This window comes from Manacus candei, unplaced genomic scaffold, assembly GCF_025592945.1.
Source record: "Manacus candei isolate 608988 ecotype Guabito, Panama unplaced genomic scaffold, ASM2559294v1 h1tg000096l, whole genome shotgun sequence".
NCBI lineage: Eukaryota > Metazoa > Chordata > Aves > Passeriformes > Pipridae > Manacus > Manacus candei.
The window spans coordinates 179,058-195,662 of NW_026138144.1; the positions used below are offsets into that span (position 1 = coordinate 179,058).

The 16,605-nt window shown below is 47.5% G+C and overlaps 1 protein-coding gene and 1 long non-coding RNA gene across 5 annotated transcripts in view; one reads left to right on the forward strand and one right to left on the reverse strand.

The window, feature by feature from the left end:
• The window catches only part of KANSL1 (KAT8 regulatory NSL complex subunit 1), a 102,375-nt gene that overhangs the window by 53,482 nt on the left and 32,288 nt on the right, over positions 1–16,605 (reverse strand). The window lies entirely within an intron of this gene.
• LOC127461190 (uncharacterized) overlaps positions 801–16,605 on the forward strand; it is a 67,260-nt gene continuing 51,455 nt past the window's right edge. Inside the window, exon 1 of the long non-coding RNA XR_007899985.1 lies at positions 801–1,939. This is a non-coding gene — a long non-coding RNA (uncharacterized LOC127461190). The remainder of the gene's footprint in view (positions 1,940–16,605) is intronic.

The following is a 16,605-nucleotide window of genomic DNA, read 5'->3' on the forward strand; positions in this document are numbered from 1 at the left end:
AGCTGTCTCCCTTTCTGCTCAGACTGGTGACAAAACCCAAAGCTTTTTAAATGTATTTAGTAATAACCAAATTACAAAAAAAAAAAATAAAAAAATAAAATTAGGCTTCTATTGATTTCACAGAGCAGGAAAGGAACAGGCTGCACCCATTTTCAGCTGTTATTACAGAAAACATACATAAAAGCAGGAAAAGCATTATTTAATTGCAGCAGTGGAGCATCTCTCCATCTGCTCACCATGTACTTTGGGTGAGGCTTCACTCAAAGGTACAGGAGGGACAAGGGTGGAGGAATGAGGGGGTTAATAAATGTCTAAACTCGTCACACAGCAGTTCTCTTCAACCACCTACTATTCCACGAAGAAAAGAGCTGGCCACGTTTGTTTTCATCTTTCCAACCCCTCACAAGCTCCTGCAAAACCTGTGCGTGTCTTGAGACCAAATGGGTAAATCCTGGGGCAGTGAATAAAACCTGGGATCCTTCTTTCCACGTTTCAATGCTTCCCCTGGTTATATTCTTCCTTTATAGGACAACATCTCCCACTTCAAGATCAAGAAACCAAGAAACTGTAATTGCTTCCAAACAGCAAAGAATCCTGGAGTAACTATTCCAGACTCCACGACGCTGGTGGGAATAAATCCTCGGTGAATACGGCTTCAAAAAGCACCCTGTGCCCTCTTCCCCTTTCAACTCGCTAAAATAAGACTTAAGAGGAAATCTGCCAAGACACCAAAGAATAAGGCCACCTGTTCTGCTAAGGGAACTAAAGGAAGCAACAATAACCCTCAGCAAAAGCACAAAGATAAAGGTTTTTAAAGCTGCACCACAATCCGAGCGAGCCAGGAACGGTTCTCAAGGACTCAACGCCCCGTGACGTGGCCTCCTGTCCCTGGGAATGAGAGATTTCTAAGCTACCCAGTCCCCCCCATGCACAAAAAAAGCAGCATGACCTGCAGAGGTCCTGACAGAAGCAATAAAAAATACTTAAGAATAATTTTAAAAGTAATAAAAATTAAAAGTTGTGGCTGTCTCATCCCTGGAAGTGTCCAAGGCCAGGTTGGACGGGGCTTGGAGCAACCTGGGCTGGTGGAAGGTGCCCCTCCCCATGGCAGGGGGTGACACTGGATGGGCTTTCAGGTCCCTTCCAACCCAAACCATTCTGGGATTCTGTGTTGTCCTTGGAATTCCGAATGCCTGCATCAAATGGCTCGATCCAAATCATCAGGGGGGTTTTCAACAAGCAGCAGGAACTCCTATCGATCACTCAGCTTTTTTGGTGAGTGGTACATTTATTTCCTGTCCTTATCTCATTCTGTAATTGTATTTCCTTCAACTACTTTGCTCACCAAATTCCATCCTTTTGGCTGACTGCCATTAAATAATTACCAGCAGTGTGGTAACTACGGCAGGACAGCTCCATGGGCTCTGGAACACGGGATTATGCAGGAAAAGCACTCAGATCCAGCCCCTGAGTGGAGCAAGTGGAAGCAAGAGCTCGTTGCTGCCTGGTCCTTGCACAGCAATGACATCAGTTACACCCTCCATGAAAATGTGAAGCCTCCTGCCAGGAGCATCGATCCAGCGCCGCGCTCGGAGCGGGAGCTGCCGTGTGGTCACCGGGGTTCTGCTCAGATCAGTCCAGTGACTCACATGCAAAAGTGATTTTTGAGTTTCCCTCCACCCCCAGAGGAACCATCATCAGCTATTTATAAATATCAGACAGGAGGATTTATATTTTATATATATACATGTATATACACACACACATATACAAATATATATGTATATATATAAACGGGAAATGGCCTTGAACTGAAGGAGGGCAGGTTTAGATGAAATATGAGGAAGAAATTCTTCCCTGTGAGGGTGGGGAGGCCCTGGCACAGGTTGCCCAGAGAAGCTGTGGCTGCCCCTGGATCCCTGGAAGTGTCCAAGGCCAGGTTGGACAGAGTTTGGAACAACTGGTTCAGTGGGAGGTATCCCTGCCCATGGCAGGGGGTGGAATGGGATGGGCTTTCAGGTCTCTTCCAACCCAAATAATTCTGGGATTTTATGATTCTATTTTTAGCACTCTTTGCCTGAGCCTGGGAGCCTGTGCTGTGCTCCCAGTGCTGTGTTTAACACTCCAGACAACACAGATATTTAACATTACAGAGCATGCAGAGAGCAGTCAGCTCTCTGACCTGAGAAAAACGTCACCTAAAAGAAAGTTTAAGGCTTAACTGCCAGGTTAGTTCATGTTTGTGTAGTGTTTTCAAGATGAAAACACTCCATTGCTAAGCATTATCATCAAGTCTAAGGAGAGCAGACTTGGCTCTAGGAGAGATACTAGAATTACACACACACAAATTAAAACATTTGGATCCTTTCCAGAGCAGATCATTCCGAATTTGTCTTTCTGTTTGTCAGTACACAGCTCCCCAGATGTCTGTTTCTGGGGGCACAGGACAGAAATCCACACAGACACGTTCCTAAAACTAAATAATATCGACACCTATTCCTGCATGGCAGATGATTATCCTTAAAACAAGAAAAAAAAGCAGCTTCGCTTTTGTCACGGGACACCCACAGAGCTTGTGAAGTCTCAACTTTATGGCCTTCATTGTGCGACAGCAAAGCCCTTCCACGAGAAAGAAAAGCTCTAAAAGGTTCAACCAAATTATTGTATAAATTACATTACATATTTGTATAAATATTTACGTGTAGTAAGTTCTAAAATGAGGCTCAGGCAGCACGCAAGGAAGCTTCCAAGCTTCCACAAAAAGCATGGCAACTTCATGGAAAGCCACAGCACGTGGTTTCAACTAAATACCCAAGCCCAGGTCTCACTCCTTGTACCTGAAGAAGCCTCTAAAGTATTGTGCAGGGAGCTTCTGGAGCAGAGTTTAGTCTCTGATTGAAGTTTATTTTCCTCTTGCAGTACACTGAGTACTCACATATCAAAAGCCTTGACAAAATTCCTAAGGCTTCACATTTTTCTTACTCCTAATGAAAAACAGCCTGGTTGGAGTTGTGAACATTGTCCTTGTTACTGTGATTTCCAAGTCTGGGGATCTGGGATTGCTGTTCCTGGTGCCTGCAGTCAGACCAACCCTCTGGAACATCCTGGCACCAGAGCCTGGGCTGAGCCAGCTCATGCAGCAGCACTTCATCACCCTTGTTTTCCTGGGCATTTTGGGCAGGGGAGTAAAACAAAGCCCGTGCCAAGACACCAACAGAGCAGGAGGGATGTGTCTGTCACCGGAACAAACACGAATGCAAGAGGGTGGGAGGGGGCAAAGAGCTTTGGGCATGGAAGGAAGAATCAGGGTGTTGCTGCTTTACAGGGGTTCTGTCCTGTGTAGTGCTCCCCCCCCCTTTTTTTTTTTGAAATAAAGTGGGACAGGAATGTCTCTACCAGAAGGTGCCCACCTCGAAAGGCCTCTCTCCCTGTGCTCCCCCTCTCTCCCTGTGCTCCCTCTCTCTCCCTGTGCTCCCTCTCTCACCCTGTGCTCCCTCTCTCCCCCTGTGCCTCCTGTGCTCCCTCTCTCCCCCAGTGCTCCCTCTCTCCCCGTGCTCCCTCTCTCTCCCCGTGTTCCCTCTCTCTCCCTGTGCTCCCTCTCTCCCTGTGCTCCCTCTCTCCCTGTGCTCCCTCTCTCCCCCTGTGCTCCCCCTCTCTCCCTGTGCTCCCTCTCTCCCTGTGCTCCCCCTCTCTCCCTGTGCTCCCCCTCTCTCCCTGTGCTCCCTCTCTCCCCCTGTGCTCCCTCTCTCTCCCGGTGCTCCCTCTCTCACCCTGTGCTCCCTCTCTCCCCCTGTGCCTCCTGTGCTCCCTCTCTCCCCCAGTGCTCCCTCTCTCCCCGTGCTCCCTCTCTCTCCCCGTGTTCCCTCTCTCTCCCTGTGCTCCCTCTCTCCCTGTGCTCCCTCTCTCCCTGTGCTCCCTCTCTCCCCCTGTGCTCCCCCTCTCTCCCTGTGCTCCCTCTCTCCCTGTGCTCCCCCTCTCTCCCTGTGCTCCCTCTCTCTCCCGGTGCTCCCTCTCTCTCCCGGTGCTCCCTCTCTCTCCCGGTGCTCCCTCTCTCCCTGTGCTCTGTCCCCATGGGCCGCAGCAGAGCCTGAACTGCAGCCACAGCCCGGCTGGAAACACTCCCGTGGCCGGAGCAGAGCTCAGCCCGACTCCCTGCACAGGGGAGCCCGGAATGAAAATCTTTGCTGACTAATGATGAGCAGCTGGAGAAGCAAGGAGCAGCCTGGGGCGAGCTGGACTCCAAAGGGCACCTCTGGAGCTCCTGGAGTGTGGGAGGGCAGGGTGGGAGCGGCACAGGGAGCACAGGGAGCTCGGACAGGCAGGTGAGCGTGGGCAGGGCCGGCTGGAGAGCAGGAATCCTCGGCACACTGACAAGCCAAACACACCCTGAGACACGCCTGGCACCTCCAGCTCTCCAAACAACACCCGGCACGATCAAACCCACACCAACCCCGGGCTCAGAGTCCAACAGTCGGAGCGGGAGCACGAGGAGGGAGGTGCTGAATGAGCCAAGCACATCCTGGAACACACTTCAGGCTCCGGAGCAGAGAAAATCCAGGAGAGAAAAAGGAGGCCTTAAAGAGAAAACTTCTTACTGAACACCATCAACTAGAGTCTGCCCTAACTTCATTCCTGTTCCAGCAGGGATGGAAGTTAATCAACTACTTCCCCCATGCTTTATTTTTCCTATATTCTTCTCAGATATTTTTAATATATATGGGATACATATAAATTAAGCTCTGCTGGAGCTAAATATCTAAAATAACATTAGTCCCTTAATTTTCAGCTTAGAACACCATAACACACAAAATACAAGTCCAATTTTTAAGTGACAAGTATTTTGCTGATTACAGAAGCTTTTTAACGTGCTCCCAGTTCTCAAATAAACTAATCACCACACAAAGGCCAGCGAGGCAGCTGGGAGCAGTTTGAGCCCTTGCTAAGGGCTCACAAGCAGAGCAAGGGGTGGCCCAGGCCCCCATCCAGCAGCAACCTCTCTCGAGCACAAGCTGAGCAGTTTTCTGGGAATAAGAGATCAAAATCCACCATTAGGATTTATTTATCTGTGCCAGGAAGACAGGAAGGTGCTGTGTGCAACTGCCCAGTGGTTTTATGCATTAATCTGTTCATGAGAAAGATTATATTTAACAGTAGGAATCAGCAGTGCCTGCACATCTCTTTGCCAACTTTCACCCTTGGAATTCCACTGCTCAGGCCCGAGCCTCTGGACTGCTCAGAGGAGCAGGGGAGCTCAGACCCTTGAGCAGCTCAGCACAGAACAGAGTCTGGGTGGGAATCACAGAAACATTCAGGTTGGAAAAAACCTGCAAGTCCACCCTGTGCCTGATCCCCACCTTGTCCCCCAGCCCAGAGCACTCAGTGCCACGTCCAGTCCTTCCTTGGACACCTTCAGGGATGGAGACTCCACCACTCCCTGAGAAACCCCTTCCAGTGCCTGACAGCCTTTTCCAGGAAGAAATTCCTCCTGCTGTCCAACCTGACCCTCCCCTGGCACAGCTGGAGGCCGTTCCCTCTCCTCCTGTCCCTTGTTCCCTGGGAGCAGAGCCCGACCCCCCCCAGCTCCCCCCTCCTGTCAGGGAGTTGCAGAACCAGAAGGTCCCCCCTGAGCCTCCTTTTCTCCAGGCTGAGCCCCCCCAGCTCCCTCAGCCTCTCCTCACAGGACTGACCCTCCAGACCCTTAAAGGGACCTTTAAGTTCATCCAGTCCCACCCCCTGCCACGGGCAGGGACACCTTCCACTCTCCCAGGTTGCTCCAAGCCCCAGGCAGTGACACACAGCACCTGCCTTGTCCCAAAGCAACAGCAAGGCCTTATATCCCTCCATCAAAAATGCAACAGGGCACAGCCCAGCAGCTGGCAGGCTGCAGCTCACACTGCAGGTTATCTCACCACCAGTGTCTGGCATGTTTGAATCCCAAGTCCACGATCCAAGCCCTCCCTGTGGACAGCGGGAGCCATCCTTGGCCTAATGAGAACAAGGAGATGTTCAAGTATTTGCAATCACAGCAAAAATAAATAGTTGCTGAGGCCGCAAACCACAGTTGCAAGATTACTGAGATATTAAACACTGATTTCCTGGAGAAGGTGTGCACCAGTGAAGAACATCACAGCTTTTAGACATTTCCAAGGGCAAGGCAGACGTAACAGTCTGAGCATCCACTTAAGCATCATTCCCTAAAAACCAGCTTCATTACAGACTCCTTGGTATTTGAGAGGGGAAGAGCTGTGAAGTCAAGAAGTCTATCCCAACCAGCAAGAATGCAGATATCACAGAGGCTCTTCTCCCATATGGATCCTGAACTGTCCAATAAGGAAATTAAAAACTACCCATTAAAGCTTTCAGAGAAACGGGAACAGAAGCAGGGGACTGGCTCTCAGCAACACTGCTGGGGAGAGGTGAACATACAGCTTTAGGATATTTGGCAAGACAAGAGCAGGAACTAAAAGCAATTTATTTCAAGAGTGATCACAAGCACTTTAAGCCATAAGAAATCATCCCCTCGATGGCAGCATCCAAATCACGTGCTTCCTGCACACTCTGCCACACAGACATTATAGGAGTTTAAGGGGTGGTTTAAATTCACCATATATACGTGATTTAAGACTCAGTCAAGAGGTTTTCCTAAAGGAAAAGAAAACCCATGGAGTTCATGATATCCTCAGGAACAAGCAGCAGCTATCTGAAGTCCCACATGGCCACCAGAGGGTCAGAGCAGCACCAGGACAGGCTCACTGAGGGTTTAAACCTTCTCCCTCTGCTGTTTTTACCCAAAGGATTCCAGCCCAAGGTGGGGAGGAAGCCAACACCTGATCAAACAACTCATTAACACCTCCCCTTCCTCCAAAGGTTTTTATTTCCAATGTAAGCTCAAAGAAGGGCCTTTTGGTACATTCAGCTCTGCTGCTGTGCAGCCCATGTGAAACCTCTCACTGCTGAAAAAAACCACCTCAAAAGGCAAAACCTGACGAGAATTTCAGAAGGGAACCAAAGTTGTTTCAGTGACCAAGTGGCCTGAGAACCAGGCCAGTGGGAGCACAACTGTGGGAGTGCAAACACAGGGAATCCCAGGCACTTGGATTGACAGGGTTTGACACCACAAGGGTGTTCACACCCAGCATCACGTGCCCTCAGTGCCTCTCCCTAAGGTGCAGTTCCTCATCCTGCAGGAGGAGGGAATTTAGACCAGAGTCGGATGCAGAAGAGAAAGGATGGAGTGAAAGGAGCTCAGTCTGTGCTGGGAATTCTCAGGAGGTTTGGCTCTCAGGGAGGGGTTTGTTAAAATAAATTCACTGCTGTTGAACTCCAGCAGCCCAGCACACCAAGTACTGCTGGGCTCCACAGCAAAGCTCCTTCTGAGAAAGGGAGATGGAGAGATGCACAAATCCCCCCAGAGAAACTCAGCTGCTGTAAAGGGAGATGTTTTGCTGTGTCTTCCAAGAATTCTGTCTCCAAGGACCTGTAAGAAAAACCACTTCACAAAAAAACTTCACAAAAACCACTCGACTGCCACTGACAGGACCCTGCCACACGCAGGACACCCTGGTCCTTCCCAACTGCACCCAGATTCAGAGATTTCCAGGAAAGGAATGGGGAAATCACCGAGTTTAGCTGAACACCCTCCAGAAAATACCACCTATACCACAGTTTTATTAACTCCAGTTTTGACAGGGAACATTTCTTGCATCAAGATATTTGCTTTTATCGCCTATGAATTAAAGGGATGTCCACTCTTTAAACATCTTTATGCCCAAAATTAGAGCCCAGGTATTTGGCAGAAGTGGCATCTGAGACCAAGAATACGACTAACTTGATGGATTTGGGGTTTGCTGCATGTCTCCCAAAGGGATGGAGAAGAACTAGTAGTTCTCTCCCAAACATCAGAGCAGTGACAGAAAAAGAATTAAAAAAATTGACAGAATTTTAGTAGAAAAAATTTTAGTAGAAGAACATATTTCAGTGACTGCAAGAAAGAATTTCAGAGCTGCAGTCTAGATGATCTTATTTTTAAAAGCACCCAACTTCAAAGCAGCGAGATGTGTTCTGCCATGGAGCAGCACTGAACTTGGCTGGCTTCCCTCCTCTCTCCAAACAGCAACAAAGGAACACTGTTCTCCCCCAGCAGACGGCAAACACTGGCACATATTTTCAGGGAGACACCTGTTAGGACTAGAGGAGCTCATGGAGCACAGTAGAGGTGGCCACAGTGACCCAGTGAACCCCAGAGTTACAGGAGGCCAAGGCAAGAGGAGGACACCAGGATCAAGGCTCCAGATGCCACCACGATTCTTTTCCATCCCAACACTCTCCTGCTCTTTCTCAACTCGATGGCAGTTACAGAGACAGCACAGATGCTTTGTGCTCACCAGGGAAGAGCTGCAAGAGGATGTTTAGCCACATTCCATAGATAAAGTCTTACCTCCCAGAGTAGCACTTTCCCCTTATTTCTCTGAGGCAAAACACAAAATGCTGCAAAACTCACTTGGGCTTTGGTCAAGGATTATCTACGCTTTTTTTTTTTTTACTTCAAAAACAAATCTCTGCACGCAAACTATGCCAATTATTCCTGCCAAGGGACTGCAAAAGGCTCGTCTTTGAAGAGCTTGGGCAACAGGCAATGCTGGTAACAACTGCAACCTGAGACACAGAACATGCACAGGCAAAATATCCCACCCCATTTAAAAGTCCGACAGCAGATACCTTCAGAGTCTCCAGTTTAGAAGAAAAAAAAAAAGGGGGGAGAATAAAACCCATGGGAGCTAAAAAGCTGCAGTTACTGGTTTTGAGCAAAGCTTCCCTCCCCAGTCACCAGCTCAGACTGACAGAGGAGGATCCCAACGTTGACCTTCATAAGGCAGCAAAGAACTCGTGATTTACGTCCTTGGAGATACAACCAGAACTTACAACAACAAGAAAGCTGCAAGAAGTCTGTCTGATCTTATAAACAAAGTCCTGGGCAAACTGGTAACTGAATTCAGTTTAGGTTATTAAGAACAAATTAACTTGCAACCCCTAAATTCCATTTGAAGGCTGACTAAGCCAAACTTACAGGCTTTTGCTTATTGACAAGTCTCATCTTTAAAGCTCCTTAACTAACAACTCTCTGCTTTTGCCACAACAAGTTGGAACACTAAGATAAAACACTGGTGGTGCAGGAGGTAGAAACAAGGCACCAAGCTACAAGAATTTAACCATGGTTAAGTACCTTGCATCCTGTTACCCACATAAAGTTACAACAAGCTTCAGAAGAGATGTTAAACCTCGTGTTTCAAAATTTAGAACAACCTCTAACCAACACAAGTGAACCCTACCACAAAGAGCAGATCTTCCTACTTAGTTTTTATGTTTTCTTTTAAGGCACACAGAAGCTGTTGCAGGAACAGAGTTATGTGGTCCAGACCAAAATCTCTGTGCAATAAAATTACAGACACACAAAGAAAGGGCGAGACTGAGTTTGGGCAGATTTAAATCAGATATTTCTTAAGAAGAAATTCTAGTTTCTTGTGAGGGTGGGGAGGCCCTGGCACAGGGTGCCCAGAAAAGCTGTGGCTGCCCCTGGATCCCTGGAAGTGTCCAAGGCCAGGTTGGACGGGGTTTGGAGCAACCTGGGCTGGTGGAAGGTGTCCCTGCCTGAGGCAGAGGGTGGACTAGATGGGCTTTAAAGTCCCTTCCAATCCAAACTATTCTGTGATTCCATGAAATAAAGCAAGTGGCATTTTTGGTAACTGAGCTGTACCATGAGAAACTTGTCACACACCTCAAGATGTCACATTCAAACCCTCAAAACACACTTGTTTTTACTTAGTGACCTAAACCTCATCTCCTGCTCGTCCTAAACCCTGCTTTAATAAAATTATATTGAGGCTGTATCAAAAAAAGAGACTTCAGCTTTCTTCCTCCCAGCCAACAAACTTAACCAGATCTGTAACTACAAAGATGAGAGCAAGAACCTCTAAGTCAAACTGCTGGATCTCAGTAAACACAGGGACTTCTTTTAGAAAAGCACGTTGTACCCCACGCACACAGTGTGTACACACACACCCTCCAAAAGGCTTCCAAAACTCACCATAAATTCACACAAGTCATTCACAATTCACTAGAGTTTAAAACACACAAACAGCTCAAAAAGGATTGCACATCACATGTGAAAGGGAAAACAAAACCATTTTTACTTCAGAGCAGTGGGATTCAGCTGCTGTTTGGGAAATGCAGCAGCACTTGCATTTATTTCTGTGACTTGGGGTTCCTGCAGCCTGATCCTGATCCCAGTCCTGGCTGAGGTATCCTACAGCACATCCCAGCTCTTGGCTGGCCTGTTACACAGCTTTATGTGGCCACAGTCCTTCAACTCATAAGTGTCTGATGATTAACACAATCCTGCAAAAGAGCAGAATGCTGCTGATCCTTTATAAAAGAGCTCCCCAGAATGCCATATTAATTTAATCTCATTTGGATACAGAAAGATTCAGTATTTCATTCTGCAAGGGAGAGATGCTTTCTACTATGTCGAGGCAGAGAGCAAGAAATCAAACTAATGAGTTCACAGCCCCATTGCTGGGTTCACACAGACTGAAATTCCCTAATATGAAAGAATAAACTGCCGTCTCGAGCAATTAAGCAGCATTTTCTATTCACAAAAGTACATCCTCCTTGGGTGTCACTAAACACTGCACTGATTCCAAGCAACTCAGCTGCTCCTAATAACAAAAAAAAATAAAAAATTAAAAAATAAATCCTCTTTCTTGCTGGCAAGGTGAATTACTGGAAGGCTCTTTCCTTGTCAAGGACAATGCGGGTTTGTATCAAGCAGACGTGGCAGGTTTGCCACTGCTACACAGCTCCTCCCTGTTGTAAGTGCAAACAGGGGAGTTCCTGAACCACAACACTGGGAGAGAGGGGCTGGATGGGGAGAGGGAGCAACCACAAAGCTGGAAAAGTCGACTCCAACTCTGCACAGGCTGCAGAGAGGACAGAGAGCACCCAGGGAAATGTCCCCCTGTCACCAAGGTGCATTTTTCAGCTCTTCTCCCTCCCTAAATAAACAGCCCTATGAGGTATCTCTGCAAAGTAATAACCCCAGAGGTTGTACAGCCTCAGGAACCCACAGCAGCAGCTCCACGAGGTTTGTGTCACCAGCAGAGCTTTGGGACACTCAGCCCTTCAGGGGCAGGTGCCAGAACTGCCACAGGAACAACGATCCCAAACACCAGAGCCAGCAGATATGGAATCCCAGAATGGCTAGGATGGGCAAGGACCTTAAAAATCATCTTGTTCCAATGCCATTCCATGGGCAGGGACACCTTCCACCAGCCCAGGTTGCTCCAAGCCCCGTCCAGCCTGGCCTTGGACACTTCCAGGGATCCAGGGGCAGCCACAGCTTCTCTGGGCACCCTGTGCCAGGGCCTCCCCACCCTCACAGGGAGGAATTTCTTCCATATATCCAACCTCAATCTTTCCTCTTTTAGTTTAAAATAATTCTGACCTGGCCTTGAACATTTCCAGGGATGGGGCACAGTTTCCTTCTGCCCCCCCCAAAAACCAACTGAGACTTCAGCCTAGCAAGAGAAATATAAATCAGTGCATCAAACTCCCTCTTGGATGAAAGCCAACACTTATCCAAGATATCCAGCCCTGCATCCACAAAGGAGGAAAGGGAGATGTTCTTCTGCAAGATCTACAGAAGATCAGAAAGCCCAGGGTAAAAGGTAGAAAGAAATGGCATGGGAGCAAGAAGTGGTGAGAAAACAGCAAGAACTGAATTATTTTAGGATAAACAGAGATGGTTATATCTTAACTGTGTCAGTAAGAAAAAGGGTCATTATCCTCCCATTTCATCTGGATTTCCCAGAGCCAAATCAAAGCCCCCTGTTTGTACCAATCCCATCCCTCCAAAAGTGGTTCATGTCACACACACACTGTTGGCTGCTCCAGCAGAAATTTATTTTTCTTGGACAGATTTTCCCCAGCCCTTTCAATGAGGTTCAGCCAAGACACACTCTCTACTCCAGGACTTTTCACAAGGACTAGATAACGTTTGCTTCATGCCAAGACACCAGGAAGGAGACAGAATAAAAGTATCTGCAGAGAAAATCAGGCCAGTTTCCACCTTCTGAGCAAACTCCCCTGCAGCTCAAGCACCACATTTTGGAAGGATCTCATGCTCAGACTAATTTTATTTTCATCCTGCGTGAAGCCTGCAACAAATATCCACCCATCTAATACAGAGTTGGGAAGGGAGAAAACAGAGGAATATTGGTCTGCTTCTTTAATTTGGACCTTTTGCAATCAACAGTATGCTCTTTAATACTGGGCTTTGATTGACAGGAATGGTTTCTTCTAGAAGGTGGGATATTTTTAGAAGATGTTTTGATTGGCAGCATTGAGACATCTCATCCAAGAGGCAGAGCTTCCATCATTATCCCAGCTCTCCTCAGTCTCTCAAAATATCATGGTATCAGCCTCACGAGGAATATTTTTTAATCTAAGATGTGTTCAGGAGGGTTTTCCTGTTGTTTTAGAGGAGAGGGAGTGGGAGGGAAGGGAGCATTACTCACCCTGCAGTCACCACTTTCCAGGAGTTGGGCTTTTCTAGAGAAGCGAATACTAGATTGGTTTTTTTATATATATATAATTTAATTTTTTATTTACAAGCAGCAGCAAAGCACATCATATTTGTGTGTCTAAAAGCCAGGACAAGAGCCAAAGAAACCTGAGCTGGGGCAACTTCCAGTCAAGCAATCCCTGAGCAAAGGCAGCAAATGGAAACAGTTCGTAGTATTGCGACATCTTCCAGACCTTAATGCTCAGTAAAATTTAAAGAGGTTCACACAACAGAATAGAGATTCTCAATCTACTGAGAGTTCTAAAATCTGCTGCAAACAGCGTTGTCAGGCTGACAGGACTCACCAGCCCAAGGTCTGATGCACAGGAACAGTCCGGAGAGGATCGTTCCTCGTCCCAGCGAGTTACACTGGAGACTTTGCTGCTCTGGGACCTTTCCTGCCTCGTGCCAACTTTACTTGCACGGGACAGAAGGAAGAGTAGAACACATGGGACGTTTTCAAACACATTCAAAAACCTGGGAGCCAGGAGTTCCACAATGAAAGCAAACACAAAAGTAGCTGCACCAGAAACAAAGAGCCGCGGCCGCGAGTCCATCCCCGCGCAGCCTCGGAGGGGCCGAGGGGCCAAGCGGGCTCAGCAGCCAAACTATGACACATTTGCACCTCCCCAGACCTCGAGGATTCCCAGCTTTGGAAGAGATACGACAAATTTTTTTCATTAGAGGAGCTGGAACAAGCTGTGGTAAGAACTAGAAAGATAATGCAGCCATTGTAGCTCAGCTGGAAGGGAGTTCCCGAGTACTAGAGAGGGTGGGATGTTTTAATCTGAATAAAAAAAAAAGACCTTGGTACAAAGGGGAAACATCCCTCTGAAATTACTGTACAATCTCCTGCATCAGATGCCAGGACTTTAAAAGTGACACTACACAGCTTTACCAGGTAACTAGTGATTGAAAAAGGGAGATTTCTGCATGGATTTCTACATTCTCCAGGACATCCCTGTGAAGCAAGACAACACTTTTCCACTCAGCTCTCTGCCCTAAAAACTGCTCAGGGGTTCGATGGAGATGATTAATGCTGGGGGGAGCTGGGCAGCTGCTGCTCTTGTGGCAGGGAGGAGGAGGAGGGGAGGTACCTGTCTGCTCCAGGCACTCGACACAACAGCATAAGCCACGGCTAAGCAGATAATCACAGATTCTCAGAACTTCCTTTATCTCACCAAGCATCAGCTAAAGAAATAAACCAAGATGCTTTTGGACAAGTTACTCTCAGAAATGAAGTGAAACCCAGGAGAGCTCCATTACTTCAATTAATACTCCCGTTTGTACCAGGTCAGCAGTTCCCAAGGGCAACGAGGACAGGAGCACACACATCCCACTATTCCTCATCTGAAAAAATCCCCAACTGCTGAGCCATGAGCATCCAACTCATTTTAAAACTCCAGCTGATCTCTGTAGGACCAGAGAGAAAAAAAAAAAAAAAAAAAAAAAAAAATTAAATGAGGAAGAGGATTTCCTGGATATGTTTTCTTGAAAATTTTGGTTGCAGTCTCACAAACCGGAAGGAAAATTACAGAGTTTTATAGAACCACAGAAGAGACCTTGAAGATCATCAGCCTTGGGTTGGAAGGGGCCCAATGATCACCCAGTCCTACCCCCTGCCATGGGCAGGGACACCTTCCACTAGTCCAGGTTGCTCCAAGCCCTGTCCAACCTGGCCTTGGACACTTGCAGGGTTGAAGAGTCCACAGCCTCTCAGGGTAAGAAAAATTTATTAGGCCTGTTAGGGAGAAAGCTGAGTAAAACTAAGTATTTTTATTTTCCAGGAAGGCAACTACAGCAAGCCCAGAACAGGAAGCTCACTCTGTGTACTAGTTTGACTGGCTGAAAAATTCAAACACCTACATTAGAGAGGGGAAAAAAAAAATCCTACTAGAAAGCTCCAAAAGGAGGAGGGGAAAAAGTTTCAATTATATAAGGCAAAAACTGAAAGTAGCCAAGTGCTCTGCATGCAGATGGTTGTTAACAAGCAGACAAGAAGTAGATGAAAGGGGTTTTGAGGAATGCTGCAGCATCAGAGGGAAACAATAAAGGGAGGATTCCTCCAGCAGATTCACCAGTAACACTCAGCTCCAGCCCCAGCCCCTCATTAGCAGGGACCACCTCATTAGGGCCAGAGGGGCTGCAGAGGTTCCCTCCCCTCTGGAGTCCTGCACTCACCACTTGCTCCAAGTGTCCCAACTAAAAGCTGCTGGGAATTTATGACCAGAGCCTTCAGAGACGTGACAACAACGAAGGGAACACCCATAAAATTCTCAGAATCGACTCATCTCCCCCTCTCCAGGAGCCACATCGCTGGGCACCAGCAAGTGTTTGGACTGCAGCCTCTGAAGTTGTGGGAAGGATGGAAAAAGGAAGGAAGGAAGGGAAGTGGGTGCAGGACAACTAGAGCTGCTGTGCCCCCAGCCATCAACACGAGCAGAGGGCAAAGCTTGGTCCAGAAGCAGCCCTGCTGCAGGAATTCCCACGGGACATGGAGCAGAGGAGATGGGAAACACACAACTACTGCCCCTGGGGGAGAGGGAGGGAGCAAAGGGGAAAGAAACTCTGGATATAAGCAGGAGAAAATTCATATGCACGTTCAAAATTCAAGTTGAGAGAAGACTGGGGGGAGACCTCACTGGGGTGTGCAGCTTCCTCCTCAGGGCAGTGGAGGGGCGAGCACTGATCTCTGCTCTCTGGTGCCCAGGGATATAAATGGCTGGAGCTGTGCCAGGGCAGGCTCAGGATGGATCTCAGGGAAAGGTTCTTCCCCCAGAGGGTGGTTGGCACTGACCAGGCTCCCCAGGGCAGTGGGCACGGCCCCAAGGCTGCCAGAGCTCCAGGAGGGTTTGGACAATGCTCTGAGGGACAGGGTGGGATTGTTGGGGTGTCCTGGGTAAGGCCAGGGGTTGGGACTCGATGATCCTTGTGGGTTCCTTCCAACTCAGGAGATTCTATGGCAGTTTCCACTTGTTCCTCACAAAGCCCCCGAAAGGCTGAATCAAGTAATTTTCCCTTTAATTCATCAGAGAGGAGCACCTTGTCCTGGTACATAAATTCACTTGCTCAAGCACAAGAAAACATCTGTGCAATAATCAACTCAATTTGCAGAGCAGTTAATCTGATCAGGGCTTACCTGTACCCAGCCTGGAAGGCGTTTGGTTTCAGGAGTTTAACATAACCAAAGCACGGCTGGTTCTGAGAGCAAAAGAGGGGGGGGAAAAAGGCAGAGCTGTGCCATGACAACTGGGATGGGTTATGAAAGCTCTCTATCCTCAGAGGATACTGTTTTGAAAATAAATACTACCTCAACAGTGAGCACACAGGAGAACTGGCTGCAAAAGGAACTAGAACTCTTTCTATTAAAAAGCCTGGCCATGAATACACAGGAGAGGTGATGCAGAGGGAGAGGAGGGGCACCAGGGCACGTCTGAGGAGTCAAAGATTCACACAAAAGAGTGAAGGAGCACAGAACTGCTGTAACTGGAGACAGATGTAATTTCACCCCGTTAGTAAGAATTCAAAGAACAGCTCATGTTCAGAAAAAAGCAGATTAAAAAAGAAAAACCAGCAGTTACACACTTCATAAACCGAGTTAAGATCTAATACACAACACCATGTCAATTAAAGGCTTCAGGTAAGACTTTTCTACAGGTATCACTTATTAAAAATAGGTTTAAATAACTAAGAGTTAAGCTGGTTTTGGGCTTCCTGCCCATTTCCAGAGGCAGGGAGAGGGGGATGGTAGGGGGGGAGTGAGCAAGGGCTGAATATGGAAAGCTGTCTTTAGGCACAATATGAATCATCACACTGAGGAATTTTCTTTAAGTGGCTGGCTACTACTCAAACAGATTTATTTGATTTAAAATGGGAAGGTTTTGACCAATATATGCACAACAAACCTTGAAGAAGTCATTAGATGACACTCAGCTGTGTCTATTACAATGAAAAATGCTTGAAAATTAATCTGTATCAATTTAATC